Source organism: Hyperoodon ampullatus, assembly GCF_949752795.1.
Source record: "Hyperoodon ampullatus genome assembly, chromosome: 13".
NCBI classification, from domain to species: Eukaryota; Metazoa; Chordata; class Mammalia; order Artiodactyla; family Ziphiidae; genus Hyperoodon; species Hyperoodon ampullatus.
This window is the reverse complement of record NC_136926.1, coordinates 17,582,419-17,608,917: the sequence shown is the minus strand read 5'-3', so window position 1 is coordinate 17,608,917 and position 26,499 is coordinate 17,582,419.

The window sequence follows — 26,499 nt, the reverse complement described above, 5'->3', positions numbered from 1 at the left end:
CCGATCTGGGCACATAGTGACCCCGAAGGGTAGAACAAAGACTCGAGGCAGGAAAAACACCTGAAGGAGGAAGGGACCAGACAGCCTGGGAGTGCCTCCGTCCGTTTTGTTGTCATCCTTTTCATCGACAGCAGAGGGCGCTCTAATTCCACACAGCAAAAGTTTGCAAATCTGACTTATCTTTAGAACTCCGGGTCACCAGGGCAAACAAACAAACAACAACACCAAAAAAAAAAAAAAAAAAAAAAAAAACCCGAAATCCAAGGCCCCACCCCCATTGTTTCTGAATCTGCCTCTTTCGCAGAAATACCAGAGAATCCCTCCTTTGAACAAACACCTCAGGCAATTTTCTCAGGATCAAGCAAGTCGCAGAAACTGTCTCACACAGCCCTCCAGGTGTTTACAGGAGAAATAATGTGGTTTTGTGGTTTCGACAAGCAAAAAGCCCAGAGAGACTTACAAGGGTGTGAATGAAAGTGAGCAAACAAATTCTTTAGCCAGGATGTCACACTTCAGCCCCAGGGCTAGGTGATGGTGCTGCCTAGAGGGCAAACTATTACAAGCTTTGCTGTTGACTCTGAACAAGTCCCATAACCACTTTAAACCTGTTTCCTCATTTGTAAAGTAGGGACAATGTGGGCCTGAATGGGTTGTTGTGAGAATTCAGTGAGATAAACTGCAGTTGTATTTATACAGCAAGCAGGCATTTGGATAAATGTGAGTTTTCATCCTAGTGAAAATAGCTAGTTTTTGAGCACCTACTACCTGCCAAGCTCTGCATAAGTGCTTTACATTTATTTGCTCCTTTAACCCTTGCAGCAACCCTATGAGGAAAGGTCTGTTATTCTCCCCATTTCACAGATGAGGAAACTGAGGCACAGAGAGGTTAAGCAACTTGCCCATTGTCTCCCAGCTAGGAAGTGGCAGAACTGGAAGTTGAACCCAAGAAGCCTGGCTCCAAGCCCCAGGATGAACTAGCCCTATGGGAACAAAACTATAACATCTTTGGTTTTTTTGTTTGTTTTTGTTGTTGTTGTTTTTGGCCGTGCCACGCGGCACACGGGATCTTAGTTCCCCGACCAGGGGTCGAACCTGCGACCCCTGCATTTGAAGGGCAGAGTCTTAACCACTGGACCACCAGGGAAGTCCCGACAACATCTTTTAGGAATCATGAAAATTGCCCTTTGGCTTCTTTGGGGAAAAGTAGACCACCCAGATGAGTGAGTCCAAAAATTAGCTGAGGGGCCAAATGCAGGTGCAGGCTGCCGGCTGGGATTCCCAGTCCTACAACTTTTCTCAGATTGGCTTACACACATCTGAATTCATGGGACCAGGAAGTGCTTGGTCTTGCTAAAGCTGGTTCCCGTTGGCGGACTTCCGACTCACGTCTGGACTAGTGTCAGTCAGTTGCAGCCTCAACATAGGACATGGGTAATTCCAGAAAGCTGTGGCTTCTGGACACCGCCCACTGGAAACAAGGCTTTTGTGAGGATACAAAGGGACAAGAGGGAAATAAAGCTGAACTAGTGTCCTCGGTACCTGGCATTGGGGTCATGTCCACTCACGTTCCTGGCTTGACTCACAAGTTATTGATAATCCCAAACAAACTAACAGAAACCAGGCAATCATGTTTCTGGATGGAGAGATGCAAAGGAGCCTGGGAACACTTTCTGGGGAGGGGAAACCAGAGCCTGGAGGACAGGGTGGGACGAAGGCTTCGCTTTTGTGCAGCTTCATTTTTACACCTGAGCGAGTTGGTCAGGGTCCTGGCAGGATACAGCTGGCACTCTCTCAAATGAAATGATGCAGCCAGGCTTTCCTGCCGGGGCTCTTTACCAAAGTGGGAGCAGATGTAGGGAGACACAAGGGATGGAGTGTCCGGGGTGGGGCTGGGGCCAGTAACAGTGGGGAACTGTTGGCAGGCCTGGGCCTGGCTGGGTGAGGGCTGGGATGGCCACCAGTGCCATGAAAAGGGCTGCCCTGGGAGGACAGGTGACTCAAAGCCTGGAGGCGGGGAAGGGCAATACATACCTCCACCTCTGCCTCGCTCCAGTCCAAACCTCCAGTCTCCTGCTGGCCTCTCCACTTGCTGACGGGGGGTGGGGGGGAGACTCTGCGGGCACAGAGCAGGGTGGAGACGGGCAGAGAGCACCTCTGTGGAGCAGACCAGACCACTGAGCAGTAGGCATAGTTATGGAGATATGGGGATGTAATAAGAAATATATATTTGGTCTTCATAGAACTCCTAAACCCTTGTAAAATTGAGTGATGGGGTGAGCAGAGCATCTTTTGTTATACCATTTGATCTTAGTCCCCATTCCTGACATAGAGCTCCTAAGACCTTTGAACCCCCAGAGTGATTAAGAGCGTCTTTCTGTATGTGAAGGAGGCGATTGATGACTGGGGGCTGCAGGGAGTCCTCACCAGAGCCAGAAAGACTGAGGCATGATTAGAGGGTTAGAAATTTCAGCCCCATGCCCACTCCGACCTCTGGGGAGGGTAGAGGGGCTAGAGGTTGAGTTAATCACCCATTTCCAGCGATTTAATCAATCATGCCTATGTAATGAAATCTCCAAGAAAATCCTAAATGAAAGGGTTGGCATTCCTTGCACTTGGGAATATATTCATGAGCCCGGAGGGTGGTACACCCCTGCTCCACGGGGATAGAAACTCCTGCACATGGAACTCTTCTGGAGCTCACCTATGTACCCCTTCCTCTGGCTGGTCATTTGTGTCCTTTATAATATCCTTTATAATAAACTGGTAACTGGGACTTCTCTGGCAGTCCAGTGGTTAAGACTCCTCACTTCTGTTGCAGAGGGAGCGGGTTCGATCCCTAGTCAGGGAACTAAGATCCTGCATGCCGCGAGATGCAGCCAAAAATAACAACAACAACAATAAACCAGTAATAGTATGTAAAGTGTTTCCCTGAGTTCTGTGAGCTGTTATAGCAGATGATCCAATGTGAGGAGGGGGTCAGGGGAGACCCTGATTTGTAGCCAAGTTGCACAGAAGCATCGATGCCCCAGTACCTGTGAACCCAATACTTGTGACTGGCGTCTGAGGTGGGGACCATCTTGTGATATGAAACCCCTAACCTGTTGGGTCTGCGTGAACCTCGGGGGGTTAGTGTCAGAACTGAATTAAAGGCTGAGGCTTCTAAAAGTCTCATGCAGGGAATTCCCTGGTGATCCAATGGTTAGGAATCAGCACTTTCACTGCTGTGGCCTGTGTTCGATCCCTGGTCGGGGAACTAAGATCCCACAAGCTGCACAGCGCGGCCAAAAAAAGTCTCATGCAATACTTCTACCTATGGTTCATTGAACTAAATGCAGTCACATGGCCTTGCCTAGGTTTGAGAGAGGCTGGGAAGTGTCTTTATTCTAGGCAATGAGAGCAGGGTTCTACTAAAGAAAAAATGGGAAGAATGTACATTAGGAATGTAACTGGCTACAAATGATAACAATAGCATCTCACTGAGCACTTACTATGTGGCAGACCCAGTGCTGAGCACTTAATAAGTGTGGTCTGGTCAAACAAGATTGCCCTCTTGGGCTTCCCTGGTGGCGCAGTGGTTGAGAGTCCGCCTGCCGATGCAGGGGACACGGGTTCATGTCCCGGTCCGGGAAGATCCCACATGCCGCGGAACGGCTGGGCCCGTGAGCCATGGCCACTGGGCCTGCACGTCCGGAGCCTGTGCTCCGCAACAGGAGAGGCCACAACAGTGAGAGGCCCGCGTACCGCAAAAAAAAAAAAAAAAATCGCCCTCTTGTAGCCAGGAAGACACACACACACACACACACACAAAGCCTCTTGGACATGGCCCCTTCACTGTGAGCCATTGATGTGAGAAGTCTTTGTGACCCAGCAGAGAGGGAGGGGTACTATTCCCTTAGCATAATAAGGTCAGGATTACTGGTTCTCATGAAATTAAATCAAAATCTGTACCAGGAAGAATATGAGTGTTCCGTGTAAAAGATAGGGGGGAGGGATGTTTTCAAAAGGAAATTAATCTTTGTGGTTTGAGACGTGTTTGATTTTAAATACATCGAGAGAGAACCAGCCACTACCTGGCAATGGAAACCCCCTCTCTTCCAGCCCACACCATCCTCCCCACACCTGCCCCCAGAGGAGTCAACAAACGATGAGACCAAAGTCCCTCTGTCCCCCTCTGTGCGTCAGCAGAAACTCAGAGAAGAAAGACTTTTAACAGTCAGCAGACTCCGGGAACTGTGTACTTAGCAATTTACAAAAAGGGGCTTCATGGGGACTTCGACATTTTTACAGAGAAGGGTGATGTTTCACGAATAGTGAAAAGGTCAGAGACAGAAGTAGGCAGTTCAGAGAGGAAGGGAGCATCACAGGGCTGCCATTTTGCACAACTCCAGGGTAACACCCACCCACAGAGAAGAGAGGACGACAGTGGTTCTAAAGGCTTATTGAAAGGAGATTCCACAGGACCTAGGGGGTGGGGGCAGGGGCTTAGAAGAACAGTTGGAGGGTTAGAGGCTGAAGTAGTGGGAGATACCCCAGGACTGGAGACAGGTTTGGGGTTCCTGAGCATCTGGGGAGACTGGATCTGAAATACGAGTAGCCAGTCTGAACAAAGACCCCTGTGCCAACACTTGGCACAGAAATAGCGATGTTACCAGCCTTCAGGGGATCTACAGGCTTGATCAGAGAACACATCAGGGTAACCAGTGTAGACCAAAGGCCAGAAGGCTTCCCCCAAACCTTTTTGCCTGGATAGGAATCCTACCACCCCTGTACAAGACAAGAAATAGGAAGCCCTGAGTTACAACTAAGCCTAAATACCACCCCCCTAACACGTGGAAGTCTTGGGTCGGGAATAATTTGATTTCAGAAAACTTAAGTGATGTTCGCAGATTCCAATCATCATCATCATCATCATCATCATCATCACAAAGTTGGGTGGGCTTGAGATAACATTAGGATCCCAGGTTCTCTCCGTACTCCCTCTCAGCAGTCTACAGCATCAGCTTCCCTGAAGGCCAACTCCCCTGATGGTTGCAAAGTGGCTGCCACCACTCACTGAGGCATCTTGGTTTTGTGGAGGGTGGGCGGGGAGGAGAGGGAGGAACTGCTCACGCCCATTAGCTCAGACCACGCCCCTCCTTGCATCTCATTGGTCCACCAGTTCAGGCCCACTCTGAATCACTCACTAGCAAAGCGAGATGGAGATGGAATTGCTTGGAATTGCCGTGGTTAAGTTAGGCCAGCTGTTCTCAGTGTGGTTCCAGGACCAGCAGCATCAGCGTCACCTGGGAACTTGTTAGAAATGCAGGTCCTTCAGCCTCATCTCACACGTGCTGGATCACAAACGCTAGGGGTGGGACCCAGCGGGCTGGATTTTCACAAGCTCTCCGGGGATTCTGATGCACGAACCCCTGCCTTAGGTAAAGGTCTTCTTAAACTGCTCTCAAGGTCTGTGCGTGAGGATGACTTTGGACGAAGGTAGGTGAGGAGGGCTGAGGGTGGGGGATGGGAAGAATACCCTCTTCAGTGGGCAGTGCAGCTCCCGCTGTCGACAGTGTGATGACAGGGACCAAGTGGACCCAGGAGTCCTCATCTGCAGTAAGGAGATAGCAAGACTAAAGTCTCCTCTTAAGACCACCCCCCACCCCAGAGGAAAAGGAAAAGCCCAATGGACAGGAAAAAAACCCCAAAATCTACATGCATATTACGTCATTTGACCTCTCTGCTGTCCTCTAGAAGGGATATTATTAAATTCTCATTTTAGTGATGAGGAAATTGAGGTTCAGAGAAGTCGCTGCTACATGGCTACACACAGCCACCCGCTCCATGTGAGATGTCCGTGTGATGTAACAATGGCGGGGCAGTGGGAGTGGTCAGGCAGCAAAGGGGAACATTTTGTGTAGAGAATTTTAAAACAGCAATAAAACAGGCTAAAAGTCCTTTATTGTGAAAGTGTAATGGCAATTTTAAAGATCAAAATGCAATAGCAATTCTAATTATTTCTCAGTAAAACTGGGGAAAAATAATAAAAGCAAAAGAAAATTCAATAGCAATTCTAAACAATGTCAGTGACAAGACTCTCTCCCCTGAGTTGGCTTGGGTTCTAAACAATTTGGGTTCTAAACAATTTCTGTGGTTGCTGTTGAGTTTTAATAATAGAAATGATGATATAGGGAATTCCCTGGTGGTCCAGTGATTAGGACTCCACAATCTCACTGCCAAGGGCCAGGGTCCAATCCCTGGTCGGGGAACTAAGATCTCACAAGCCGCGTGGCAAGAAAGAAAGAAAGAAGAAAAAAAAGATGATATAGGGCTTCCCTGGTGGCGCAGTGGTTGAGAGTCTGCCTGCCGATGCGGGGGACGCGGGTTTGTGCCCCGGTCCGGGAAGATCCCACATGCCGCGGAGCGGCTGGGCCCGTGAGCCATGGCCACTGAGCCTGTGCGTCCGGAGCCTGTGCTCCGCAACGGGAGAGGCCACAACAGTGAGAGACCCGCGCACCGCAAAAAAAAAAAAAAAAAAAAAAAAAAAAGATGATATAGTGATAGAAGTTAAAATATAACACAAATAATACAAATTAAAAACGAGCACTTTTGAATAACTCCTCTTTAATAAACATTGTAGTCTCCATGTAAGAAGTTAATTCAGAGAATTCGCAGTTATACAGCTGGTCCCTGACACAGCTGGTCCCAATTATCTTGGTTTCAAAAGTAAGTTTATAATAATATGAAATCACTGGACCTGGTTTATGACTCCAACCCCTATGGTACTTCATATTCCTCATTTAAACAGTAGATTAAAAATAATAATAAGGGGCTTCCCTGGTGGCGCAGTGGTTGAGAGTACGCCTGCCGATGCAGGGGACACGGGTTCGTGCCCCGGTCCGGGAAGATCCCACATGCCGCGGAGCGGCTGGGCCCGTGAGCCATGGCCGCTGAGCCTGCGCGTCCGGAGCCTGTGCTCCGCAACGGGAGAGGCCACAGCAGTGAGGCCCGCGTACCGCAAAAAAAAAAAAAAAAAAAAAAAAAAAAAAAAAAAAAATAATAATAATACAGTGATTGTAACGATGAAGAAACAGAACCTAGCCTACTTCAGTTCTGTCAATCTATATGGCCACTTGGAGTTTTCATTTGTGTTTAAAATTTAAAACAGTGAAACAGCATGTAAGTGACAAAGTGTCATACTTTTGGTCGGTCAATGCTAATTGTGGTTCATGCATGAAATATTTTACTGAATTTCAATAATATCTTTAAAATTGAAATATATACCTACTTCCTAATTGTTAATGGTTTTAAAATGAAAGAATGAATCAAGAAAATGATGATGATGATTGATTGTTACATGATTAATATTGAAAATATTTTTATCACCTAAAGGAGGTGAGTGTTAAAGATGGTCTATTCTGAGTCGAGTACGATTATTCAAATGTCTGAAGACCATTTCATGCCACTGCTGAGAATTCTCTCTTCCTGGCTAAATGGCCCTAATTCCCTTGTCCACTCCTCAGCTGACACATTTCAGACAGTCCACTTGCCCAGTGTTGACTCCTGGAACCTAGAGGAGATCTTCTAAGATTGTGGCATCCAGAACGGAGGATTCTGCAGGAGAGGAGAGCAAACACAAGTTTTAGAATCAGGTGTGCTAGGATGCAAATCCAGGATGTGGCCATGTGACCTCGGGCAGGTCATTTTCTCTCTGAGCCTGTTTCCTCATCTCTACAATTTGATTAAGGATCTTTATAATCTCTTGGGGTTAATATGAGGATCAGATGAGCTAACTTATTTTTATCTAGGTGTGATTATTCATACTCTTTCCCTCCCCACCCTCTAAGGGGAGAGGATTCTTGCCAACTCAGCTCCAAGATAACTTCCCTTTGTTTTGCAAGATCCCAGCCACGGGTTACAGCCTGGGAGAAACGTGGTCAGGGAGTTTGAGATCTGAGTATGGGTCCAAGGGACTGCCTTTCCCAGGGAGACCTCTGTAAGGGAAGAAGGAGTGTTTTGGAGAAGTCTTACTCTGCATTGAAAATGAGCTCCCTCCAAAACCACACCTATGAGAATGGCTACAATGAAAAGGACTGACCTAATCAAGCCCTGGCGAGGATGTGAAGCAAGTGGAGCTCTCAGGCCCTGCTATTAGAAATGTAAAAGTGGGGGAATTCCCTGGTGTTCTGTAGTTAGGAATCTGTACTTCCACTGCCAGGGACCCTCCGCGGCCAAACACACACACACATACACACACATACACACACACACACACGCACACACACAAGAAATGTAAAGTGGTGCAAATACTTTGGAGTTTCTTTTCTTTCTTTCTTTCTTTTTTTTTTGGTCGTGGGGCACGCAGGATCTTAGTTCCCCGACCAGGGATCAAACCCAATGCAGGGGCCATGGGTTCAATCCCTGATCGGGGAACTAAGATCCTGCATGCTGCACAGCGTGGCAAAAAAAAAAAGAGAACATACCGTGTGATTTCACTTAGATAAAAGTCTAGAAAATGCAAGGTAATCCACAGTGATAGAAGACAATCTAGTGGTTATTGGGTATGGAGGGAGGGTGGCAGAGGCAGGAGGAAAGGATTACAAAGCACAGGAGGAAACTTTTGGATGTTACAGGTATATTCATTATCTTGATTGTGATGATGGTTTCACAGGTATATACTTATGTCAAAACTTGTCAAATTATACACTTTAATATGTGCAGTTTATTGTATGTCAATTATACTACAACAAAGCTTTTGTTAAAATGTACTCACCCCTTTGCATTCTTTGAGAGATTGGGAAAAGATTTTAATTACTTCCATTTCTCTGACAAGTCACCATGCAGAGACAAGGCCACCAGAAGCCCTGGGTATATTTGGTTTACATATATTGTGCAGAAAGCCTGGTTCCTGGGTCAATAAATAGCAGTGATTGGAATTATTAATGCAACATTCCAGGTATCATCTGACTGGCACAGAATTCTCTATTTAGACCAGAAGTTGCAAGCTCAGAGAACTTTAGGGTCCAGGCAGGTGAATTAAAGCAAGAGTGAGACAAGCATATATGGCAGAGACCATGGCAAAAATAATTTATGTCCAATCCAAATGCATCCAAGTTCTAAGTGTTAAACAACAGACATTGGTGGGCTGAACTGGGCAAGTTTGGGGTTGGGGGGGCGGTCCCTGCACTATCCCTAAGACAAGATACCTCAGGTCAAGTAGGTCCATGAAATTTAGTGATTCGATAGCAACAGGTGACATCTTACAAAATGCTTTTATCAATATTTGGTCCTCCCGACAGCGCTGTATGCTCGAGAGGATTATCTCCACTTCTAGATGAGGAAACTGATGTTCAGAGAAGTCACCAAGACTCCCACTCAGGGCCAGTGAAACTAAGACACCCCTTTGCTGCGTCTCACCCCAGCTTGAGTTTTTTTCCCCACCCAACTCTGATTGTATTAGCTTTGTTTACTCCTGTGGATAAAACTCCACTGTCTCTTCCTTCCCATGGTGGTCACCTCAGGGGCTGAGGATATTTTGGAAGGAGAAAGAGCTCAAGAAGCCCTCTGGTGGACGTTCCAGGAAAAAAAGAGTTGAAAACGCACTGCCTGTTACAACTCCAATTTTTTTTTTTTAAATAAACTCCCTTTATAAGGAGTTCATCTGTGAATATCCTAGGATATAATGCAGGTAAGTTCACTTTAAGAAAACTATTATATATGGTCAGTAATTATGCAATATCTTTATATGGTGCCAGGTACCCAGACTTATCGTTGTGATCATTTTTAAATGTATAGAAACATTGAATCACTATGTTGTGTAACAGGAACTAACATAGTGTTGTAGATCAATTATACTGCAAAAACAAACTCATAGAAAAAGAGATCATATTTGTGGTTATCAGAGGTGGAGGTAGGGAGAGGAGGAGTTGGATGAAGGCAGTTATAAGGTACAAACCTCAGGGAATTCCCTGGCGGTTCAGTGGTTAGGACTCCACGCTTTCAGGGCTGAGGACCCAGAACCCTGGTGGCGGAACTAGGATCCCTCAAGTCGCAGGGCATGGCCAAAAAAAAAAAAGAGGTACAAACCTCAGTTATAAGATAAATAAGTACTAGGGATATAATGTACAATACAATAAATATGATTAACACTGCTGTATGTTACATATGAAAGTTGTTAAGAGAGTACGTCCTAAGAGTTCTCATCACAAGAAAAAAAAATTTTTTTCTATTTCTTTTTCTAAAAATTTATTTATTTTTATTTTATTTATTTATTTTTGGCTGCAATGGGTCTTCACTGCTGCGTGTGGGCTTTCTCTAGTTGCAGCGAGCAGGGGCTACTCTTCATTGCGGTGTGCAGGCTTCTCATTGTGGCGGCTTCTCTTGTTGCGGAGCACAGCCTCTAGGTGCGCGGGCTTCAGGAGTTGTGGCATGTGGGCTCAGTAGTTGTGACTCGTGGGCTCTAGAGCACAGACTCAGTAGTTTGGCACATGGGCTTAGTTGCTCCATGGCATGTGGGATCTTCCCTGACCAGGGCTCGAACCCGTGCCCCTTGCCTTGGCAGGCGGATTCTTAACCACTGTGCCACCAGGGAAGTCCCTTTTTCTATTTCTTTACTCTTGTATCTATAGGAGATGATGGATGTTCACTGTACTTATTGTGGTCATCATTTCATGATATATGTAAGTCAAATCATTGTGCTGTACACCTTAAACTTGTACAGTGCTGTGTGTCAATTATATCTCAAGAAAACTGGAAGGAGAAACTTAAGGGTATTAATTCTATTCATGAGGGCTCTACCTCCCAAAGACCCCATCTCCTAACATCATCCTATTGGATGTTAGGATTTCCAACATGTGCATTTGAGGGGCCCACAAACATACAGATTATAGCACCATTCATCACACAAAAGGATAGGATTCCCCCCAAAAAAAACCCCAAAACAATTATGTAAGAATGTAAACTGCAAAATAGATTTGTTTATTCATTCTGCAAATACACCTGGTGTGTGACAATCTTAACAGTTGATGGGCTAACTACGCACCAGGCTCAGTTTTAAGTGCTTTACAGCTGTTAAAAATTAGTCCTGAAAAAACAATTATTTAGCTGGATTCCGTTATGCCTTAGTCCGTTTGGCCTTCCATAACAACATAACCATTGACTGAGTGACTTAAACAACAGGAATTTTATTTCTCACAGTTCTGGAGGCTGGGAGTCCAAGATCAGGGTGTCAACAAGGTAGATTTCATTCTGAGATCTCTTTTCTTGGCTTAGAGGTGGCTGCCTTCTTACTGTGTGCCCACAGGACCTCTTCGTGCTCTGGGAGACAGAGAAGGTGAGCTCTCAGTTGTCTCTCCTTTTAAGGTCACTAATCCTATTGGATCAGAGCCCCACCCTCATGACCTTGTTTAACCTTAATTATTTCCATAAAGGCCCCATCTCCAAATACCATCCATTGGGGGTTAGGGCTTCAACAAGTGAATTTGGTGGTAGTGGGGCGGGGGGCACAAACATTCGGCCCATAGCAGTTCCCATCAGCATTTTACAGATGAGAAAAATAAAGCAGCCCTCCTGAGCCGACAGTCTGGTGAGAGAGACTGATATCAAATTACAAATTTCTATCATCTCTGTGGAGGAAAAGCTTGGGGAGTTATGCAAGCCTAGGGAAGTGGAACCCTGTCTAAGTTTGGGGAGTCAGAGAAAGGGACTTTCCTGAGGAAGTGCTGGTGAGCAAAGGAAGGGGGTGGGGCGGTGGAGTGGAAGGCAGAGTGGAAAACCCAGAGGCAGACAGGAGCAAGGCACATTCTAGAAACCAAAGAACTGTGGACATGATGCAGAAAGCCAATGGAGGACCCAACAGAGGACAGTGGTTGAATTGGGGTTGTATTTTGAAGACAGGTGACTTAGGGGGACAGGGAAGAGCAGGGGATGGCCCTGTATGAGTCCCTGCTTCACTCAAACTGTTATTGGGAGACTTCCCTGGTGGCGCAGTGGTTAAGAATCCGCCTGCCAATGCAGGGGACACGGGTTCGGACCCTGGTCCAGGAAGATCCCACATACCATGGAGCAACTAAGCCTGTGTGCCACAACTACTGAGCCTGCACTCTAGAGCCCGCGTGCCACAACTACTGAGCCCACGTGCCACAACTACTGAAGCCCGTGCGCCTAGAGCCTGTGCTCCACAGCAAGAGAAGCCACCGCAATGAGAAGCCCCTGCACCGCAACGAAAAGTAGCCCCCGCTCTCCGCAACTAGAGAAAGCCCGCTCGCAGGAACGAAGACTCAATGCAGCCATAAATAAATAAATAAATTTATTTATTTTTTAAAAAAAATTGTTATTGGGAGCAAAGCAGAAGCAGCAGCAACTGTAGAGCCTGTAGCAGAGACACTCGCTCCCCAGTGTGAGCTGCTTGGGGTATGGAGAGACCTTGCAGAGTTGGGACTCAGATTTTGATGTCTCCCCTCAATGGCTTATTGGCTGTGTATCCTTCTGCAAATAGCTTGCCCTCTCCGGGCCTCTGAGCCTCTAGATGGACTGCAGGAGATGAGGCTGTGAGGCTCTGAGCTGCCTTCTCAGCATTACACAGCACGTTGTACTCTGAGCGCATCATGACAAGCCCCAGGCTGTGCTGACAATGGCAGGAGTCCCCACGCCACCGCCTGCCACCGCCTGCCTCCTCCGAGTGGCTTCAGAGTCCCCAGGTAAATACTTGAGCTCGCCTGGCCAACCCCAGCTCTTAAACAACAGAGCTCTGCGTTAGGAGGGCGTTTCCCCCCTCCAGGACCTCACCTCAGTTCCACAGCTTCTTGAGCCCAGCCTTGTCCCCAGTCCACCTCCAGATTACTCCAGGCTCTTGTCTTTGCTGAGTTCAAATCCCGCTTCTGCCACGTCCTAGCTATGAGCTTGGGCAAAGAACAGGGTCTCGAACCCCAGTTTCACCATCTGCATAATGAGGACGTGTGAGGATTCAAGGAGATCTTACTGTACATAAAGTGTTCAACACACAGCATGGTACACAGCAACCCCAATAAGTGTTTCCATTGAAAAAAGACATTGTACTATATAATATTCAACACATACCATATAACATATTTATTCCAAAACCATTTATGAAGGACCTGCTGGGTACCAGACCCTGTTGTAGATGCCAGGGGTACAGCAGGGACTGAGATTTCTTTGCTGCTTTCGCAGAGCTTACCTTGTAGAAAGAGCTATAGATGATATACAAACAAAAACTAACATTTTCATCTCTCACATGGTAATAAGTGTTCCAGAAAAATATTAAGTAGGGATGAAGTAAAGGAGCACAGAGCGGGTAATAGGGGGTATAATTTTAAAGAGCATGACTTTAAAAAGCTTCACTGAGGAGGTAATTTTTGAGCAAAACCCTGAAATATGTTATAAAACTTAATTACAAAATAAACATCATCCGGGAACCCACCTCCTAATTTATGACCTAGAACATTATCTCTTGTGAAGCTATTATTTTTATTTTTTATTTTTTTTGCATTGCTTCCCCCACACTGAATAGACATTGCTTTTCAAACTTTAATGTGCTCTGGAATCACCTGGTAATCTGGTCGAAATGGAAGCCAGGCCTCAGACTCTGCATTTCCAACAACAAAGCTATGGCTTTCATATTATTATTTTCATTTCTTTATTATGGTCTACCCCAGCTTTAGCCATCTTAAGAGGTCTCTCCTGGACTTCCATGGCGGTCCAGTGGTTAAGACTTAGCGCTTCCACTGCAGGGGGTACAGGTTCAATCCCTGGTCAGGGAAATAAGATCCTGCATGCTGCAAGGTGCGGCCTGAAAAAAAAAAAAGAGATCTCTCCATCTTTCTTCATCCTGCTCTGTCAAGAGGGCTTCCTGTCTGCCATACCTCACATTTGTCTCCTTTCTCATGAGTTCTGAAGTACTTTACAGCTCAGTTGGAAAACCTGAGTCGGGAGGTCTGGGTTCAACATGTGGATTGACCACAAGGTCTCCCTGTGACCTTGAGCAAGTCATTGGCCTGTGCCTCAGTTTCTCCATTCTGAAACTGAATGATAAGAGGCTCTTCAAGACCCCTTCCAGCTTAGACCATGGACTGGACCTTGTGTGTGTGTGTGTGTATGTGTGTGTGTGTGTCTTTGTCTTTCCAGCATGGGAACCTCATTCCTGTGTTTGGAGGATCCACTTTGTAGATCAAATTAGATTTTGTGTGGAACAAAAATATCAAATACTGTTCTCACTGAGCTGGGTCATTTGGAGGGAATCCCTCGAAGCACAGGCTGAAGGCTACACAGGAGGAGAGGTGGTCTGGACTTCAGGTGGCCGCCAGAGTCCAGAAGAGTCAGCAGGCTGTTTGTGGGGAAATCCTTAGCTGTGGTTGCATCCCTCCTGCTCCTGAGGGTTTCTGCCAATTCTCAGATTCTGTCTCACCCATCAATTCTGTAAGCTTCCTGACATCCTTCCAACAAACTCCTTTCTGCCTAAGTTACCTAGAATTGGGTTCTGTTGTTGGCAACTGTTGGGCTCAGACCTTCAAGTGATCCTGTGACATAAGCATGTGTCTTTAAAAAAAAAACCCAATCATTTAAATTAATTAATTAATTAACTTAATTATTGGCCACACTGTGCAGCTTGAGGGATCTTAGTTCCCTGACCAGGGATCGAACCTGGGCCCCAGCAGTGAAAGCACCGAGTCCTAACCACTGGACCACCAGGGAATTCCCCCATGTGTATTTTCTTAAGTGTCTTGCCTTTTGGATGTGTATGATTTACATCTCACCGCCCCCAGCTTCCCCTCCCCAGATAGAGAGGTATCTTGAGGGTCCCCAAGTAGTGCAAAACTCAAAACCGGGTGGTTCAGAGACATGGAATCCTTCCAAAGATCGTGGAGCATCTTCTAGGGGACCAAATTGTCAACCCGATACAGCCAGCATGTGGATACCCTTTGCAAATTTCACATAAAAGTTTAAAATTTCCAGATTTTCTCAGAAAATCAGAAGATCTGTCCACACTGACCCGAAGTCCCACATGGCAGCATTTGATTAGAGCTGAGTAGCACCTACCCTCTTTGGATGGAGTGTGACTTCTCCAGTTATCTACAGTCTCCACTCATCCCTTTCGTGTTACACCTGGACGGCTTCATTCATTTAAATGATCTATCAGAGACCAGGAGGCACTGGAGTTTGCATCTCTTGTTTAGGTGGGCAGAATGCTGTAGTTCCTACCTTGTTTTCCTTGAGCATGTCTTTTTTTTTTTTTTTTTTTTTTTTTGCGGTACCTCTCACTGTTGTGGCCTCTCCCGTTGCGGAGCACAGGCTCTGGACGCGCAGGCTCAGCGGCCATGGCTCACGGGCCCAGCCGCTCCACGGCATGTGGGATCTTCCCAGACCGGGGCACGAACCCGTGTCCCCTGCATCGGCAGGCGGGCTCTCAACCACTGCACCACCAGGGAAGCCCGAGAATGTCTTTTAAGGCCACAGCTGGGGATAAGGTGTGGCAGTGTGAGATAACCACAGACGTTGGAGTCATTTACTAGCTGTATAACCCTGGGAAAGTCGCTTAACCTCTCTGACCCTCAGTCCCTTCAACTCTCAAATGGAAATAATAGTTCACAAGAATGTTGTAAAAAAGATAAGTGATAAAGCCTGACACAGAGGACGTGTTCATTAAAAGTGTATGGAAGAGGGACTTCCCTGGTGGCACAGTGGTTAAGAATCCGCCTGCCAATTCAGGGGACACGGGTTCCAGCCCTGGCCTGGGAAGATCCCACATGCCGTGGAGCGACTAAGCCCGTGTGCCACAACTACTGAGCCTGTGCTCTAGAGCCTGCGAGCCACAACTACTGAGCCCACGTGCCACAACTACTGAAGCCCGCACGCCTAGAGCCTGTGCTCCACAACAAGAGAAGCCACCACACTGAGAAGCCCACGCACTGCAAAGAAGAGTAGCCCCCGCTTGCTGCAACTAGAGAAAGCCCGCGCGCAGCAACGAAGACCCAACGCAGCCAAACATAAATAAATAAATAACTTTATTTAAAGAAAAAAAAGAGTTTGTGGAAGATTTAGGGGATTCTGAGATCTTAAATTTGGAAGGGCCCAGTAGGGCCCAGGCTCAGAGTGGGTGCTTTGAAAATGTGCTTTCTCTTCCCCCAGCTTCTTGATTGCTGGGCAGAGTCCCCAGGTAAGGATGTTTTGGCTGAGAGAGGCTTGGGCAATCAGGCCACGTGCCCTCCAGTGGAGTCTTGTGGGCTAGAAATAGACCAGTCCCTGAATAGCTTTGGGACATTAGGTATGAGGTACGGCCAGCCACACCCCCTGATTTGCATGGGACCCGAGGGCTTCTTGGGAAAGAACTGATATCCTGTCCAGGGGTGTGAACCTGGGATTCAGACAGGTTCAAACCAGCCCAACAGTCTTGGCGGGGAAGAAGGAAGCTGGATAGAGGGAGGAATGGGGCCCGAGGGAAAATCACAGGAGGAAGATAACTGGCAGAGAGGGCCTGACAGAGGGCTGGGCCTGAGATTGGAGAGAACAGATGTTCAAGGAACAATCTGAGGCTCTGTTTGCCCTCCTTCATGCCCACGTGGTCCTCGCTTGCTCCGGATGGAGAAGCCTGTGGTGTGAAGGCTAGAAGGGGCTCATGTGGAGCCCAAACAGCTCTGCCAAGGGATCCCCCTCCCTGTAGAAGCTCCACAGGAAACATTGCAGGGTCAGCAAATAGCCTCCTCCGTCAACAGGCCGGGGGAAGCCAGCAAGGGGGGCAGGGCCTGAGAACCCCGGACAGCAAACAGCAGCTTGAGTCACACCTGAGGCAACTCCTCCCTTCCGGGACCTCGGAAAGAGCCACAGCGCCTGTCAGAACCCGGAGCATCCCTGGGATGCTTGGTGAAGGGGTCCCATGTCCAGGACAGGACTTCCTGCTGGCGCAGCTCAGGGTGGGGGTGGGGTGCGGGGGTTTGGGGGGGCCTTGGAGTACCAAGACTGTAGGTAGAGGTGTGGCTGTACCTGTGGTCCCTATTATATTTGTGGCTCATCTCCACCTATTCACCAGGTGCTCTGTGCTAGGCTCCGTCCCAGGTGTACAGTGGGAGCAAATGGGCGAGAGCTTCAAGGCAGCGGGGGAGACAACAAGCAAGTGATTAGATGAGTCAAGGAAACATGGAAGTGATATGTTTTGTGATGCGTCCCAGTGGCTGAGGTAGGTGGGGCTGAGTGTCCAGGGCAGACTTGATCCTTTGTGTCACCGTGGGATGAGCTAGGGAGGGGCAGAGGGGCCACCGCTGTTTCCTCCCAGGTCCTGCATTGCGGGGGCCCCTGTCCTTCCTGAGAACTCAGGTCTATGGAATGGCCTGCCCAGGAGGGCAGGTCAACCCTGCAGCCTTCTCAACAAGCCAACCCCGGCTGTCTCATTTTAAGAATGAGACCAACTGGGTGGGTGTCCTCAGAACCACTGGTGGGGTTGGCAATGTGCTCCTACCTGCCCAGGTAGGCCCAGGCTCCAGGGCTGGGGCGTCACCTGTGACTCATCTCAGGTGGCACTTGCGGAGCCGCCTGCTGCACCCCCACCGCCCACCAAACACACACACACACACACACACACACACACACACACACACACACACACACACACACACACACACACACACAGAAACTCTGCCCCGGCTTTGGGCTTCTAGGAGAGGATGTGACCAGAGATGCTTACGGCAATAGGGGTTTACGATCGCTAGGACAGCAGCCATACCCTACCCCCCTGCAGACCCCATAGTGGCCGTGATGAAATTTAAAGTTCATTTCCACCCCTTCCTATGGGCAGGGGGTGTGGTCCTTGAGGACATGATGTCAGCATTTCTTAGGGGAGTGGACTGGGCTGTCTTGCAGCATCCAGAACACTTGCTCTAGGAGGCAGCCAGCCGGCTGTCCCACACAACGCCCACCCACCCCCTGCTTGCTCCTTCTCCCTCAGAAGCGCCTCCTCCAAAGTCCACTCTGTTTCTGCCTTTGCACCCCCATCTCATTCCTCAAAGCCAGACCATACTCCCCCCACCCCCAGATCTTTCACTTCCCAGGTCATCACCTTTCCCTGGATTCAAAGCCTGGCCCCTGTCCATTTATTACCTGTCTGCCCTTCGACCACATCCTATTTCCCTCTCTGCATTTTCAGTTTCCTCTTCCGTAAAATAGGAAGAAAGAATCTAGCCTCATAGGGTAGTTATCAGATTTTTCATCCAGCAAATATCTTGTGAGTTAAGAGACCCAAAGCACTTTGAACAGTGCCTGGCATGTAATAAGCATTCAATAAACAGTAGCTATTTCACTATTATCATAATTAAATAGCAAGTGTCTCTTCTGCTAGGTGTTGGGGATTCAGTGGTGAGGAAAACAGCCAACATTACAGTGGCTGAGGTAAGATAAAGGATGTGCAGGATCTGACACATAGAGGACCCCCGATAAATAGGGGGATCCTCCTGCCTTCCTTCCCAGGAGCATTCCCAGCTCTGAGCATGCCTCTGGTCCTCAGTGTTCACTAAAACCTGTAGACCTGACACGGGATGGAGGCTGAGGGATGCTTCTGGCTGGCAGTAGAGTCCCAGGAGGGTCTAGTCACCTTGGGGCAGGCCATGTGCCACCCAGTAAAGGTTTCCCTGGGGAGGAGTCCTGAGGAGAAGTCTGGCAGATGGGGGGCCAGCTCCGAGGGTGGTGGTGAGTCCTTTCATATCCCCCGAGCTGCCTATCCAGCTTCTAGAAATGAGGTGATAGGAGGTTGCCTTCCGTGGGTCCTTTTTTTTTTTTTTTAATTTTGGCCATACCGTGTGGCATGTGGGATCTTAGTTCCCTGACTAGGTATCGAACCCGTGCCCCCTTCATTGGGAGCACAAGTCTTAACCACTGGACCACCAGGGAAGTCCCTTCTGTGGGTTCTCTTACTCAGGCCCAGGTTCCCCTGAGTCTGACTCAGGCCTGACTCTCAGCAACAGAGGTGGTTAGTTTCAACAATTTAAGTCTGGTTTTGTGATTTTCACACCCCATTCTGGTATTCAGAGTTGCCACTCAGGGCTTCACTGAGGGTGTGGCCTAGAAGGTCCCAAACATAGGTAAGAAGGAGCACAAGCTGAGGCCCAGGGCATCTGAGTCACTTCTAAGGAACTCTCCCAGGCTCTGGGCTCAATTTTAAATGCTTCTTGCTCCAGGTCAGAGGGGTTGGTGGGGATGGATCAGTGGCAAAGATAGAGGTTGGGCTAACTTTTGGGAGAGTGGGATTTTGAAATACCTTAGAAAATGTAGGTCTGGTTTAATTCCGCAAGTCAGATTTAGGTAGGAGACAGAACAGAGTTCAAGGCGGCAGAAAAGCTGAGGATGTGTTAATAATAATAGCTACTCTCTGTGGAGTGCTTACAGGTGTCAGGTGCTGTGCAAAATGCATCATGTGCATTATCTCATGGAATCTTTACAACAACCCTGTGAGGTTGCTACTATTATTATCTCCATTTAAGAGGAAAGAAGACAAAAGGTTCAGAGAGGTCTGGTCACCTGCCCAAGGCCACCTAGCTAACAAGTGATAGAGCCAAGATGTGGATCTAAGTGGAGTGACTTTAGAACCTTCAGCCTTAACCCCAGCACTGGTATCACTACCTAGGTGAAGCAGGATGGAAAAGTGAGAGTCCTGAGCTACAGCAGACAGAGGAATACTGGTGGGAGGTACTTTGCCTTTACCAGAGGGATTTTTAACCCTGACTGGGCATTAGAATCATCAGGAAACAGTATAAAATGTAGATTCCTAGTCCCTCCTGTTAGAGATACTAATCCACTAAATGGGGCCTAGCATCTCTATTTTGCATAGTTTTGCAAATGATTCTGATGATGTGGGTTGAAAACTACTGCCCTAGCCTGAATAGGGGTTTTGAGGGATCTCACCTCTTCCCATCCTTGGATATTTTCCAGTGGGCTCTAGGCTAGAATCCAAACCACCTTGAAGATGTTTGGGAATGGTTGTGAAGTGCAGCAAGGATACGGTTATGTCATTTGGTTGGTTTCAAATTGTGACTCTGCCATGAACTAGGTATGTGACCTTGGGCAAATGGTTTCACTTTTTTCAAAGCCTCGGTTTCCTCCACTTAATAATGGGGGCTAATTATACTGACCTTAAGGGGATACCCTGATGAATAAAGGGTTAAAGATATAAGGGGTGGTAATAGCAGAATTAACCTCCCCTCAAATAATGATAAAATCTGAACAAAATATGTACCAGAAAAGCCCAATTATTTGAAGGCACTGAGACAACATCCAATAGGAGGCAGAAATGTGAAGGAAGTCAACACTTGAAAGTTAAGAGCTGCATTCGATGAGATTTGAGTTTTTGTGGCCTCTTACCTCTGGCACTCTCTAATCTGTGTGGGACGTGGGGATGTGTAGAAAGCTTTGATCTTACTGGTTTGAGGTGTCAAGAGTACAGAATTCCAAGCTAATTGCTGGAAAATTAAGCAGGAAATCCCAGGGGAAAAATCAGCTGTAGAGGAACCTCAAAATCTGTATATAAACTCTGTCTAAATCCTTGCCTATACATGGAACTACACATATGCACAGGAAGCTCCAGGGATCCCAGTGAAATCAGTGGCTGGAAGCTGAAGGAACTGAGTGGAAATTTCAGCTGCTGCCCTTTACAAGGGAAACAAAGTTTGGAGTTTGAATCCAGCCAAGCTAATTGACTGCTAGAATAAGATTAACACTCTGGAGAGAAACATAATAGAATCCAGGGTCTCTACAATGTATCACTGACAATGACCAGCACACAAAAATCAAGTGCTAGACATAGGAAGAGACAGAAAATGGACTCAATTTCAAAGAGAAAAAGTGATTACCCAGATGTTGGAATTAGCATCAAGAATTTAAAAGCAACTCATAAATATTTTCAAGGCCCCTCCCTGCAAATATAGTCATAATGAAGGAACAGATGGGGAACCTCAGCAGAAAACTGAAACTATAAAAAAAAGTCAAATGGAAATTCTAGAACTAAAAAGTACAATAACTGAAATGAAGAATTAACTTGATAGGTTCAATAGCAGAATGAAGATGACAAAGGAAATACTGAATTTGAAGATCAATCAATAGAAATTATCCATCCTTAAGACCAGAGAGAAAAAGAAATAACTGGAAAAAATTAAGCAGAGCTTCATGGACCAGTGGGACAACATTCAAAGATCTACACACCACATGCAATTCAAATTTCAGAAAAAGAAAAGCGGGAGAATGGGACATAAAAATATTCGAAGATAGGGAGTTCCCTGGTTGCCTGGTGGTTAGGATTCCAGGCTTTCATTTCCATGGCCTGGGTTCAATCCCTGGTCGGGGAACTGAGATGGAGCAAGCCATGCGGTGCAGCCAAAAAAAAAAAAAAAAAAAAAAAATCGAAGATATATTTCCTGATGATTTCTCAAATTTAATCCAAGATAAGTTTACAGATTCACAAAGCTCCTTGAAGTCCAAGCAGGATAAATGCAAAGAAAACCAGGCCCAGGCATGGTGTAGTCAAACTACTGAAATCCAGAGATAAAGAGAAGAATCTTGGAAACAGCTAGAGAAAAATGGCACATTATAAACAGGAGAACTATGATACAAATGACAGCTGACTTCTCATTGCAAACAGCGGAAGATAGAGCCTAATAGATCAACATCTTTAATGTACTGAAAGAGAAAAAAAGACCCTCTCAAACCAGATTTCTACATCCAGTGAAGATATGCTTTAAACATGAAGGCAAACTAGACACATTTTCAGATAAACAAAAACTAAATTTGTCACCAGCAACCTTGTATTATGAGAAATGCCAAAGGAAGTTCATCTGGCTGAAGGGAAATGACACCAGATGGTCACTCAGATCTATCGAAAGGAATGAAAAGGACTTGAAATGGTAAATATGTGAGTGAATATAAAACACATTATTTTTTTCTTCTCTTTTTTTAATTTTCATTTTTTAAATTGAAGTATAGTCGATTTATAATGTGTTAGTTTCAGGTATACGGCAAAGTGATTCATGTATGTATGAATATATATATATATATGATTCTTTTCCTTTATAGGTTATTACAAGATATGGAATATAGTTCCCTGTGCTATGCAGTAGGTCCTTATTGTTTATCTTCTTTTCTTCTCTTGATTCCTTTAAGAGACATAGGACTGTTTATTTTTTTATTTTTTTAATTTTTTTATTTTTATTTTTTGCAGTACGCGGGCTGCTCACTGCTGTGGCCTCTCCCGTTGCGGAGCACAGGCTCCAGACGCGCAGGCTCAGCGGCCATGGCTCACGGGCCTAGCCGCTCCGCAGCATGTGGGATCTTCCCGGACCAGGGCACGAACCCGCGTCCCCTGCATTGGCAGGCAGACTCTCAACCACTGCGCCACCAGGGAAGCCCAGGACTGTTTATTTTTAATATTTATTTATTTATTTGGTTGTGCCGGGTCTTAGTTGTGGCACGTGGGATCTTCGTTGCCACGTGCAGGATCTTTAGATGTGGCATATGGGATCTAGTTCCCTGACCAGGGATCAAACCTGGGCCCCCTGCATTGGGTGCGTGGAGTCTTAGCCACCGGACCACCAGGGAAGTCCCCATAGGACTGTTTAAAAGCTAAAATTATGACTTTGTATTGTGGGGTTTATAACATAGAGAGATGTAATTTATATAACAGCAGTAGCATACAGGGTGAGAGTGGGGATAAGTGGAGCTATATTGTTGTGAAGTTCCTACATCTTATGTGAAGTAGTAAAATACTAATTTTAAGTAGATTGTGATAAGTTAAAGACTCATGTTGTAATCACTAGATCAACCATCACAAATACAATTCAAAGAAGGTAGAGCTAAAAAAGCCAGGAGAGGAATTAAAATGCAATACTAAAAAGTATTCAATTCGGGGCTTCCCTGGTGGTGCAGTGGTTAAGAATCCGCCTGCCAATGCAGGGGAGACGGGTTCAAGCCCTGGTCCGGGAAGATCCCACATGCCGTGGAGCAGCTAAGACCATGCGCCACAACTACTGAGCCTGTGCTTTAGAGCCCGCAAGCCACAACTACTGAGCCCACGTGCCACAACTACCGAAGCCCACGCGCCTAGAGTCCATGCTCCGCAACAAGAGAAGCCACCGCGATGAGAAACCCGCGCACCGCAACCAAGAGTAGCCTCCACTCGCTGCAACTAGAGAAAGCCCACGTGCAGCAACGAAGACCCAACACAGACCAAAAAAAAAAAAAATCCCATGGTATTCCAAAATAAATTGAAAGTTATGTCCATGCAAAAACTTGCACATGAATATTTATAGCTGTTTTATTCACACTTGCCAAAACCTGGAAGCATCCAAGCTGTCCTTGAATAGGTGAATGGATAAGCAAACTCTGGTACATTCATACAATGGAATACAATTCAGTGATTAAAAAACAACAGCAACAAGGTATCAAGCCACGAAAAGGCAGAGATTTTTTTTTTTCCCTTGGCTGCATTGGGTCTTAGTTGTGACATGCGGGATCTTCGTTGAGGAATGCAGGATCTTTCATTGCGGCACACGAGCTCTTCGTTGCAGTGTGCAGCCTTCTCTCAAGTTGTGGCCTGTGGGTTTTCTCTTCTCTAGTTGTGGCACACAGGCTCCAGGGTGCATGGGCTCTGTAGTTTGCGGCACGCAGGCTCTAGTTGAGGCGCGTGAGCTCAGTAGTTGTGGCACGTGGACTTAGTTGTCCCGCGGCATGTGGGATCTTAGTTCCCTGACCAGGGATAGAACCCGTGTCCCCTGCATTGCAAGGTAGATCCTTTACCACTGGACCACCAGGGAAGTCCCACAGAGAAGACTTAAAAGCATATTGCTAAGTGAGAAAAAAGCCAATCTGAAAAGTCTACATATTGTATGATTCCAACTATATGACATTCTAGAAAAGGCAAGCCTATGGAGACAGTGAAAAGACTGGTGGTTGCCAGAGGTTTAGTGGGAGGGAGGGAGGGAGGGAGGGATGAATAGGGGGAACAAAGGGGAATTTTAGGGCAGTGAAACTATTCTGTATGACACTGTGAAGGGGGATACATATCATACATTTGTCAAAACCCATAGAATGTACAACACAAAGAGTGAACCCTAATGTAAACTATGGACTTTAGTTAATAAGAATATACCATTATTGGCTCATCAATTGTATGGAATGTACCATACTAATTCAAGATGTAAATAATAGGGGAAACCTTGTTGGGGAAGAGGGAGTATGTGGGAACTCTCTGTACTTTCCCATCAATTTTTCTGTAAACCTCAAACTGCTCTTAAGGGACTTCCCTGGTGGTCCAGTGGGTAAGACTCTGCACTCCCAACACAGGGGGCCTGAGTTCAATCCCTGGTCGGGGAACTAGATCCCACATGCTGCAACTAAGAAGCCCACATGCCACAATGAAGACCAGGCACAGCCAAAATAAATAAATATTTTAAAAAACCCTGCTCTTAAAAAGTAAAGTATTTTTTTTGGAAAAAAAAAAAACCCATGATCAAAGACTGCAAGTGAGCTGATACCTGATGAGCTTACCATGTACCTTACCTCCAATCATCTGTCTTCCTATAATGTCTCTAACAGAGATTTCTCTGCCCCTAAGGATTCTCTTTCTCAGCCGGGAGGAGGCCGTGGGGGACGGGAGAGGGTGCTGAATTTGAGATCATGGACAGGATCATGGGACTATCAGGCAGAACCAGTTGTTCCGAAACCTGGCTTGCCTTCTCGCTCACTCAAGCATTCATTCCATAAACCTTGAGCTTCTCTGAGCTGAATTCTGCACTGGACACAGAAGATGGAACTGGCAACGAGCCACGGTCCCTTCCCACAAGGCATTCACAATCCAGAGGGAGAAGATGACAAGTAAACAGGCAGTGACCATTCTCTGTGCTAAGTGCTAGGACACCGGGAAATTCAGGGGTCTGTGGGAGCGTGGGGGAGGAGTACCTAACCCAGCCTAGGTTTGGTCAAGTGAGACTTCCTGAAGGAGGGGACATAGAAGCCAAGCTTCAAACTTAATGAGCCGCAGTTGAGAAGCAGAGATTTAGAAGCAAAGAAGAGCATAGCCCATTGGAAGCTGCAAGCGGTTCAGTGCGTGTGTGTGTGTGTGTGGTGTGTGTGTGGTGTGTGTGTGTGTGTGTGTGTGTGTTGGGAGTGTTGCATAGAGGTGAGAAATGGGCTGCAGAGGCAGGCGGGGACCGGTCAGAACTGAGCCTTTGACCCTCTCAGAAGCAGCACCTAAGCAGCCCAGTCAAACCTGGCAATGCCTGCTCCCTGGAGCCTGCACCTGAGGCAGATGACATGTCCTGGGGAGACTCACCGAGTCTCTTTTGAACACACTTGGTAGAAGGAGCAATCCTATAATTACCGTGGTGATAATTAGAGGAACTTCCATTGCCTCTTTCAACAAATATTTCACAAGCTGTGGCCCTCCCACCTGTGTGGCGGTTGGGGGTCAGTGGGGGGAGCCTGTGCCTGTGTCTCCTGCCAAGCACACCTGACTCCCCGGCTGAGGCCCAGAGGTGCCATAGATACCACCTGGGACTGCTCCAGCCTGGAGCTGAGTGCTGCTGGCAGAGGGACTGAAAGTCACTCCCCAAGTACCCCAGGCTGGGTGGCCTCCAGCCAATGGACAGACTTGAGATTTATTTCAGCCTGGCCTTCTCCAGGGGACTTCAAGCCTGCAGAGGTCCTGACCAGGACCTGGAGGTGCCTTCTACATCTGGGCAACCTTAGCCTGAGACACTTAAGCCACCAGTTTCTGGGCTCACACTCCATCTGCCTGGACCATGCACACAGGCTTTCCATGGCCTGGATACCTCCCAGCCCTGCCAAATGCTGTTTGGCTTCTTATACGGTCTGCGTTCCCATGTCTTCCCAAGAGATGCTTGGAGGGCCTCTGGTTTACACGGAGAGAAGAAAACCTTACTTCTCATTTCGGACCCCATACCTTCACCCAGACCCCTTCTCCCTCCTTTCTTCCACAACATTTTTCTCAGTGCAAAAAAATGGTCCCTTTGCTTCTGGGAAGGCCTTGACTTTCTTTCCTCAGTACCTCCTGTTCCATGCCTCCAATACCAAGTTTGCACTTGGCTTTGCCTTCTCTGACTCACTGGGAATGAAAGCCCAGGTGAATTGCCCAGGGCCTCAGTGTGTCTTTTTGTTTCATTAGTGATATGTCTGGTCTGTTTTGTTCTTAGCTCTCCAGGGAAGGAGCCTCTGCACCTCCCAAAGCCATCTGTGCCAATGGTTTCTGGCCTTTCTCATGGGGCCTGAAGCCTCACCCATTTGAGACTCAGAATGACTGTATATCACATTCAAGCGTACAGCTGACATTCTGTAAGAGCCCCTGGAAAAGCTGTAAGAGCTAAATGAAATACAAAATGTAGGCTCTTTGCTTTCCTGTCTCCCCATAATATCTCCACATCCAGCGCCGTTTAGAGCTGGGCAGATATTTGCAGGCTGGTACCTTTCTGTGAATGGTCAGGGGGAGTGGCCCTTGGTGATCTGGTATATTCTTGGGGC